General features: G+C 36.6%; 1 long non-coding RNA gene across 1 annotated transcript; it reads right to left on the bottom strand.

The window, feature by feature from the left end:
* Positions 1 to 343: 343 nt before the first annotated feature.
* LOC147996081 (uncharacterized) lies at positions 344 to 3,958 on the bottom strand. Its single transcript, XR_015670989.1, has 2 exons — positions 3,311 to 3,958; positions 344 to 1,457 (listed from the first exon to the last, which is right to left on the bottom strand). It is a non-coding gene; the product is annotated as an uncharacterized LOC147996081 (long non-coding RNA).
* Between the last annotated feature and the right edge of the window lie 6,514 nt (positions 3,959 to 10,472).

Here is a 10,472-nt window from a genome sequence, read left to right as displayed (position 1 = left end):
GTGCTGTCCTTCAAAGTAATGCATCAAGACTTCTTCTATTCATAGACGGTATTTTCAACATTGTTACAGTGATCTAATGGGCAGTTAACTTTGGGCGTGGCATAAAGCTGTGCTTTTGGTAATTTCTACCATTTGGGAGCATTTTACTATGATCTTAGGCTCCCGCTCAGCATATAATTCTCAGCTGATATGCTGCTGGGAACAGCGACTGATACACAAGATAAGGACAGTATTGAAAGATATTAGATAATGCATTAAACAATCCAGGGGATCCTCATGCATCATAACTTTATTCTGACAATTTAAATCGAAATCATTAATAAAAATTGGTTAAAGCCAGAAATTTGTTTGACTCTTACAATATTTAATAATTCAAATTTTACTTTTAATTCTTACATGTAACACATAATTCATTTCAATCATTAAATCAAGAAAATGTACATATTTGGATATAGTATTGACATGTTGGTTACATTAGTGCTGGGAAATATTTAAACCCAAACTGGAATATGACAAGGAATAGAAAATTGCATTCTTCACATATTATACTACAGAGCCTGGAGGAAGACACATGTTCAAAGCCTAACTTATTACCTCAAGGGCCGTAAGGCAAGAATAGAAACTTTAAGTGGAATACAATGTATTAAATCACCTGGCTATTTCCAAATTGTGAAGAATTTTGGAAACTGGATGCATATACCTGCTTCAGAGCCATATGCTCATAGCATTCTCTAGTATTGCACAGGAAACTGAAGTACTAGGCTAACTGTTTATATATCTATAAGGACTCTTATGGAGAAGTCTGTCTTCATAATGGCTTCGCTAATGTTCACTTTTGTCCCATTGAGTCTGGTTTGTAAGGAGGCGTCATTATACCTTCCTTCCATGGGCTGAATGCTACTACTACAGCATAGGAACACTTTCTCTTTCTGTCCAGCTTGTTTGTGTTCTAGATTATTACAACGGTATTATAGGTACACCCACTAATAGGCCAATTATTAAAAAATCATAACTTGAATTTTCTATTGTCTTATGCTTATGTTGTGCCTTTGACAATTTATATTTTTCTGAATTTAATAAAGTTTAAATGATATGAAATAAACAGGCCTGATGTTTTTCATATTTTTATATCTAAATAAACAACACAGTTTTTTAGTATATTTTCACTGGAAACTTTTGCCAGGCCTAAGTAATACAAAATCCATGGTGTGGCATTGAAAATCAAACAACAAGTGAACAAATATTACAGACACGATACCAATTGGAACTTGGTGCCCCATGACCAATTCCAGTTGTGCTCTGCCCTTTGATCTGTTGACACTCTCTTTTAATAGACACCATCTTCTTTCTTCTCCTTCTCCTTCTTTTTCACCTCCTCCTCCTTCTCCTTCTCCTCTTCCTCCCTCTCCTTCTTCTTCAAAAAATAGTGCTTGATATGGAGCAAGAGCTACGATAGTCTATAAGTATAAAGATACATATTTAAATGCAGCTAGAATTTATGCAAGGGAAGTAGCAGCAGAAGCAGATTCTCCCCCAAGATCGATGGCCTCACTAGACCCTGGTAGTTGGGGACATGACCAGTACACGGCACATTTTTATTCTGTTGAGCAAGTACACCAACAGCTGCTGTTATCACCAAGGTATGAACCTTGAGGGATGTCTTTATCATTGAAGACTATTATATCTGTGATATATATCCATCATATCACTGAATGGTTTAAATCATCTCAGAAAACACACCATTCTCCAGAACAACATAAACTTGGAGACCTCTTGGTTCAGTTCACAAAATGTCCTTAATAAATTAATTAATATCATTAATTACTCTATTTAGGTAGCATCTTAAAATTAAAGATGTTTCATTTTGAAAATTCATGATGTACATTCTCTGATATATAATGAATGGTTTTCAGATGAGGGATCAAACAGGATTTAAATGCCCAACGGGAATCAAGAATATGTGATATGGTGATCAATTTTCAAGATACTATATCTAACTCCTTTCTTTTTCTCATTAAAGAAATTGCCAGAATTCGGATTGTATATGGCTGTGTTTAGAAATAAACAGATGCTTATTTGATTAATAAAAGTAATGATAATTTTGGTGAAACTTTCAAATAAATGCTGCTGAAAAGGAGTACTTGTAAAAGAAGCATTCTTTCCGATGGCTAAATGAATTTCTCTTTTTCTTTAAAGGACATGCATTTTTGTTTAAACACAAGACAGAATTATTGCATTGTGTGGGAATTTTCAAGCTTTTGACTTTTTAAATAATTCCATATTTACTCATAGAAATTCTCAGTATAGTTCCTACATTTGAGAAGTCACATATAAACACTTATTTTGGTAGATTGCTAACCAGCATTACATTAACCACCAAATATAAATAGATTTTGCCTATATTGGTACATAACTTTTGTACAATTTGTTGGGTACCTATCTGATTTTCTGATATTGGTTTACAATAACATGTATTAAAAGATTCTCAACCCTTCTTTAAAAATATGTGTTCCTTGTTAACAAAACAGTTCAGCCTTTACTCCAAGGCAGGAAAGCTAAAATTATAATTACCTCCTGTGTAGTAAGAAAGTATTTTTACAGTTTGAGATATGCACTTTGCCAGGTGCGCATGGCCGTGTACTCTAGGCATTTTTATCCAATAAAGGGAGGTAACTAAACATATGCTTTAATATCTAACTACAGATCTTATATTGTTAACTTATAGAGCTTTCTACATGGTAGCCCATGTTATGGTAAGCTAGCACACAGATCCAAAACCTCAGTAGTCTTTAACCACAAAGATCTACTCCCTGCTTCATATCTGTTGTAACTAGGGACTTGCTTCCCCTCGAACATCACCCAAGTGACAGAGGTTGGGAGGGGAGCTGCAGTGGGAAATACTATAATGGTGATGTCCTGTTCCCTTTCAGAGTGGCAGATGTCACCTTCACACACGGTTGTGCCTAAAATGTTTTGCATTTAACAATAGGGCAAGGAAGCTCAGCACTCTTCCCTTGGGAGTTCAGGAGAATATTACTAACAGTGTAATGAAGAATATTACTAACAGTGTAATGCCACCCCATCTACCTACAGTTAGGAACCCAAATGTCCAGAGCAGAATCATTACTCTAATGCTCCTCAGCTGATAAACAGATTGAGGAAATGTGACACATATGCACAATGGGATATAATTCAACTATAACATGCAAAGTCTATCATTTATGATAACATACATGAAGTTCATGATAATCTATTGTGATTAATAATATTAAGAGAAATGAAAAGGCAAGCATTGCATAACCTCACTTACATGTGGAATCCAGTGAATTTTCCTATAGAAATTGAGAGGAAAATAGTAGCTACCAGAAATTGCGGAGGGTTGGCCTGTGTGGGTGGATGGGGAGAGGAGGAGAGGCTGTTTCACAAGTTTAAACAGCAGTTGGTCACAGTGCACTGGTTACAGGACCGGTACCTTTTGATATCCTCTTGTACAGTAGAAGGATTATATGTTTACAATAAGGTAATATACACTCCAAATGCTCAAAGAAGGCATTTGAGTGTTTACACATTAGAGGCATACTCATTGCTTGAAGAGATAAAAACCTTCAGTTTGCTTTTATCAGGATATGATATGTCCAGTGTAGTCAACTACATATATATTCCCAGCATTCCAGAAGTTAAGTCAGGAAGATCCTGAATTTTAGATCAACCGTGGTTGAAAAGAATTTCTCCTTTAAAAAAAAACACAATAAACAACAACAACAAAAACAGTGTTACATGGTCTCTACATGTATTAGAGTACTACATGCCTTCCCATGAATACGGGAAATATTAGTTAAAAATAAATCTTTAAATCCCCCCCAATAATAGCTTGAAATTCTAAGTTTACTTTTGAATAATACCAAAGAACAACAAAACAGAACAGAAGGAAAACCTTTAGAGAGCTTATTTTGAGGTGGCTAGAGAGGGTGACATTTAAATTCCAAAATGGTAGCAGTAATAACACTATAAGGCATTCCCAGAAAGTTTTGTGACAATTACATGATGCCACAGCATGGCGTATGCTCCTCTAAGCTTCCTCTCCCTGATAAGGCATGCGCATCATTCTTGTCTTTCCTCATAATGACAGCAATGAAGCTTCACACCGAGAAACCAGGTGGTTCTTTTTGCACAATAGCTTTCAAAACTTTTCATTCAGAATTCTTTAATAGGTCGGATAGATATGGCAAGAAGTCAGGTATAGTCCAAAACAAACAAACAAACAAAAACCCCCTAATTAATTTCCCTGCCTCTAAACGACCACAAGGGTGGTGACATTTTCCAGGTTCTCAGGTTCTCATTAACTCTTTTGGACGTGCTATAAACTGACATATGGCCAAAGAAAAAATTTCTAATACATGGCGGATGGAAATCTGAAAGAGATGACAGAAATATTATGCTAATAGAGTTATACCTTTATAACTAGTGATAAAATGCCCTCCTAGCCAGATATCTTAAAGCAAGATGGAGCCAGTCAGATTTACCCTAACATGAACAAGGTAGTGTTTTATAAGACAAGGAGGTTTGCACTTTTTGTGAAACTTTGGACTTTCCAGGACAAAATTCTTGATGTATCTTTAGGGAGAGGCACATCCCAAATCTAAGGACCCCGTGTGATGTGACATGTATCCTGAGGGAAGATTGCCACCTACTGGATAGCTGATGGCTCTCTCAGGTCTTGAATGTAAATATCCTCTCTTTAGTATAAGATCCTTCATAAATCAAAGCCCAGTTTGACAGCAAGGTCTTCCTCCAGTCATTTCGACCGAAGCTTCTTAGCAGTTGTGATGTTAGTCACCCAACAAATGTCGCTAATAGTAAAATGCTTCATCTCCAGACTGCCCTATCCCATGCCCTGGAGCTTATATGCATAGCTCCTCAGGAGGTAAAATAGAAGATTTTAGGGTTTTGAGACGTTACAGAATCAGGAGATGGTATCCTGACTCAATCCAGGAAACATGCTTTATGATAGATAACTATTCTAATAAAATATATAAATTTCTTTTTTTAAAAAGACTGCTCAGAGCTTTATACTCTGTAAATTTTTTATCTATGACTTTTTATGTACCACATCAGATTATAATTCTAAGAATATTCAAATGAATAGTTAAATCTTTGGTGATTTTTGTACACAAATATGAGGCAGAAGCAATCCTTTCCACATTGAAAACTTAATGGATTAGTGGAACAATTCTCAGCTTTGCCTTTTGAATATTGGAGTGAAAAATTGGTATAAGAATTATCATAACTCTGTTGCCAACTTGAAACCCAAAGTGGACTTAAACACGGTGTTAATAGAATGATAAGGTTTTGAAAGATCAGGATGAGGAAAAAAATGAAGGAAATTCCAGAATATGCGGAATCTAAGTGAAGAGTGTTCATCAAAAAGGAGAGCTTTATAACAAAGGTTAAAAGGATGGCGGGTGGAAGAGAAACAAATACAACGGACAGGATGGAAACCACTAGCAACAGGGCAAAGTCTAATCTTTAAATCCATATAACTTGTAGACATAGCTAAATGGCTCACAGATTAAGAGGACATGCTGCTCTTACAGACGAATGGAGCTTCCGTCCCAAGCACACTGTGGGAGGTTTAAAATCACCTGTGACTACAGCTCCAGAGACGATGACGCCATCTTCTGTAGTCTGTAGAGGCCTGCATTCACTTGGCACATGTACATACATAATTATGAATGAATACAACTAAACCATAAAAGAAATTACATAAACCTGGGGGGGGGCAAAAAAAAAGGATCATACGGGGCTTCAACTTCACGTGTGAATAACAGGTTGTTTTTAACTTCATTGTGAGATGTGACACTCATCCTTGTTTTCATGATTGATGTCATTTCTCTTCTCTCTTCATGCAGAGTTTCCTGAGTGCCACACCTCTTCATTTGCATTTCACAGTCATGCTGTTCTTACCTGCCAGTGTCAGTGAGCTATGGTTTCTGTGTTTGTGTGAATTGAGGATAGATATGACAAGTTTGGGGTGGGGGTGTTGAAGAGAGAAACAGGGTAAAATTTTATAATTAACGATCTGCTAAGACTATGCTATGTCTTCTTAAAGATTCTCCTGCTAATTTTGTAACCACTGTCATCTGTCTAAGAGGAAAGCATTTTTTTTTCTTGAAAGTATTAATAAGATCTCTGGTAAGCCCAGAAGTTTTAAGGTCTCGGCTCCTAAGAGCTCTAAGACACCCTGAGAAAAAACTGAGCTGTCCCTGATAAAAAGGATATACAAATCCAATCCATGTGTGCATCTGAGGAGGCACACAACCACACATATATTTTTGGTTTTTTTAGACAATTACTCAAATATCACTTGTAAGAACATTTAATACATGAGGTTGTTTTGCTAATTTGAAATTAGTGACCTGATTTAAAATCCAACTCCAAATCTTGCCAAGCAATTATCTAATTAAGATGATTGTTTAAAAAAAGAAATTATAAGGGCCGTGGAAATTGGTGAATTGTCTTCTCCCTCTCTCCCTTTCTTTGTTCCCTTCTTTCCCCCTCTTTTTCTTTCACCTCTTTCTGTGTCTCTGTCTTTGTCTCTCTCTCCTTCACCCCACCCCCTCTCTCTTGCACTCCCCCACCCTTTCTCTCTCTCTCCCTCTCCACTCCCCCGCACCGCACCCCCTTTCTCTTTCTTTCTCACACACACTCTCAACAATGTCGCTTAAGGCCTTAAATTTCTTGTTTTATAATTAATTAAGTTTGGAGATTTCACCACTGGGATTCAGAACAACAAACTTTTCCTTTTTCTTTCTAATTTATTTTTAAAATCTTAGATAGCACAGTATTATATGAAATCATGAACAGGTCTATGAAGTAGACATTAGGAACCACACTCCCCATGTGAACACCGGGGTGCAACTCCTAGTTACAACTGACTCTCGGTCTTGGGTTTTAGAGAGATTATGTAGTTAAAATGAGTTATGAAGACTTAAAATACCTAGTAAGGTGAACTTTTGGTCAGCATACTCTAAGCAATAGCGTTGAAGATTTGAAGTAATGTGTATGTGCCTGCACACACGCACCCACGTTTACACACACACACACACACACACACACACACACACACACACACACAGTGTCTGCTTTATCCAATAAGACTGTTGTGATTAAACACAACTGTTAAAAGGCAAGTACACGCTTCAAACAGCTGTATGAATTTTCTACTGTTCTCCCCACCCCCTGAATTTTAGATTTATAACAACTACATCTCAGCTGCTACCTTTCAACAATTTTACTCCGAGGCAATAAATAATTCAATGTGCTAATTTGACAGATGACTCTCCAGGAGCCTCCCGCCATTACTAGCATCATTAGGCCATAATATGCGTGACGAGGAGGATGGCCATTCAGCAAATGTCCTTCCCTTGTTTACTCCTAAAGAGCTGTACTCTGCACAATTAACTAATGAAGCATTATGGGCTTTTCTCCCCTTCCCTGCTATTTCAATATTCCTGTGTTGAGAGCCTGAAGGAAAACGCATTCTGTCTCTTTGCTAAATAAGTGTTTACAGGATGGTTTAGACGGAACTGGAGCTCCCAGAGGAGTAAGGAGAAAAATAAGGACGTAAAAAATAGATTGGCATCATCTCCTTCACTAACCCTTCCTTTCTTCTCTGTGATGTGTAAGGAAAATTCAAAAGGAATTTGGCCATGGAAAAGAGAGAACAAAAACAAAACAAAACAAAAACAAAAAAAAACAACAACAACGGAAAAAACAAACAAACACAAACAAACAAACAAAAAACCTCCAAAAGACTGAGAAACCTTCACAACATAAAAGAGAGACAACTTTCCTGAAAATAAATCTGATACGTCTCAATATTTACTGATTGTAAAATTTTTGCACTGTCCTTATGGCTTTAGATAATTTTATCCTGACCTAAGGATCAGAGGGAAAGGTCCTCTGAGTCTCCTTCGATTTTACATTTTAAATACAGCTGAACTTTACTAAAAGTTCCGCAACTAAGGGTGTCAGTGCATACAGGCTTTCTGAAATCAATAAAGCCTTCTATCTCTAAAGTTTCAAAATGTCCCAGTTCTTGTCTAAATAGCCCATTCCCACAGACGTGAACTGAACAACCAAACATCACTAAACATTACAAGATCGAGGTCTTTTGTTGTCGAGAGAGGATGGCCAGCAGGGGAAGTGATTTTAGAAACTTCCGTGTCACGTGTGCCCACCACACTGGAAAGCCACACTTTGCAAATGGCATCCTCTACTGCTATTACAATCTCTGTGGCTGTACGTACAGAAAAACAGTCTTTGTTAAAAGCATACTAAATGAATGAAGGGGGCGGGAACGTTTTTAGTCTTAGATCTAAAATCTATGATTTCCCGGTCTGAGAATACAATTTGGTAGTGATGATGATCACAATGTTCCTTTACACAAATAAAATTAGGATCCATAATAATGTGTTCTGATATGAATCAAAGAACAGTACTTTCACGTTTCAATTTAAGATCTTTGTGTTTATTTCATGTATGAGAAAGGTCTTTGTGCTTCCGTTGAGAACCTTGGGGTTGTAGGAGACCTCGAACTGATGAGAATTGGCATCGTTCGTAGTGTTTCAAGTCCTGCAGATAAATCCTGGTAGACTGGTACACTTGAAGGTTTGTCATGTGTGTGGTCATTATGAACTGCGTGTTTCTGTTCACCTTTCTCTTGTATAATCCACATGGTCCATCTTTCAGCAGAATGAATGCAGGACATGCTAAGTCAAGGCTGAGGAAACTAGTGATAAATAGACACTTCTGAATACAGATGTGTCTCATGGCTTTACTATGACTGGGGTGTTACAATAACAAGAGAAACAGCCAGCCTGATATTGTTTAATATGGCGAGTACTGTTCAATGCCTGGAGAATTTGCCTCCTCTCCCTCCACACAAAGGGTGGTAAATAATTAGTCAGAGTATGCAAACTGATTTTTCAAACTATAGTTCAAAATGAGAAAACATGTTTAAATGCCAGACAGACTATCTCCCTTCTTGCTCCTGAGTAGTAGAAACGACCACACACATCCTCCACACAACACATTCTATCTGATGAAACCTGGAAGGCATCAACGAAGCCTGCCAGCGTTATCAGTTTACTATTTGTTGCAAATGTTCTTAAACACTTCGAAAATTACGTGTTTTCTAGGGTCCCTACCTTTTGGAATGAAACCTTACAAAGAAAGTTTAATTTCAAATTTGTTAAAGACGATATAAAGTTGTTTCACTGTATGAGCTGTGCAGTGAAACTCCTAGACAGGTATGTAAGGGACTATAATTTAACTGGAAAAGAAAACTATATAATGTCTTGCAACATAATTATATACTTATAGGCATGGAAAAGCAAACTTACTTTTAAATGGTTGATCATTTGTCTTAAAAAGCTATTTAGTGAAAAATGCAATACCATCAAAATTATAACTAATAGAATTGCCTGAATCTTTTTAGGATTGTGACATTTAAAATGTGTTTATAGATCTCTAGTAAATATTGGACATTAGAAATTATTGCGCACTAATGTTTATTTTGAAACATGAATATTTACAAAATATTATGAATTCATGATGCATTTGGTGCGGTTCAAGAATTATAATTACTAAATCAATCGCACATATAGTCCCTATATAGTCAATTCAATTTAACTAAAATTATTTCAAATATCATTTAAGACTCATAACGAAGTCTTTTTTTTTATTTTTTGGTAGAAAAAAGTTAAAAGCTGCATGTGGCTTTATTTAGAAGTTGGTTCATTATTATGCAGTAATCTCTTCTTCTATAGTGTGATTTTGCTAAAAATTCAATAATATGTAATTAAATAAATCATACGTATGCTAAATGCATCTCAGAAAAACATACTCCCTTGCACGTACCACTTACCTGCAGGCGCAGGCTCATTGAAGACATTTCTGTTTATTTTGATATCTTTTGTTGAAGAAATGCACAGTAACAATGATGAGCAGACAAAGAGAGGGGGAAAAGGCATTCATCCATTCCTGGGTAATTGAATTCCCTCATATTTCATAAACAGACTGCCTATCTGTAGGGTTGTGCTTTATTTGAATAACTTCCTTTAAAATGATTTTCCTTATAAGATGCTGGAATTACAATAATGTTTAAGAACTCAAGGTCAAAACATTTTTTAAGTTAGTTTATTTGATGAATGTATTGCTGGGAAATGGGGTACCCCCTCCTTTTCCTTCTCCCCTCTTGCCTACAAATTGCCTTTAGACTGGATGTTTATTGCCCAACGTAAAGAACAAAACCGGGAGGTAATTAAGCCTAGGATTGACTGCTGGTACTTAATGACAGTCAGGCCATAGGCTGGAGCTTCTGAGTCCACCCAAATCTGCAAAGGAGGAGGCTTGTTTCTGAAACAAAGCCAAGCAGCAAGACATCATTACCGTTAATTACCTGGTAAACA

This window comes from Rattus norvegicus, chromosome 2, assembly GCF_021556685.1.
Source record: "Rattus norvegicus strain SHRSP/BbbUtx chromosome 2, alternate assembly SHRSP_T2T, whole genome shotgun sequence".
NCBI lineage: Eukaryota > Metazoa > Chordata > Mammalia > Rodentia > Muridae > Rattus > Rattus norvegicus.
Note: the sequence above shows the minus strand (reverse complement) of the source record. Positions and strands in the feature narration are given on the sequence as shown.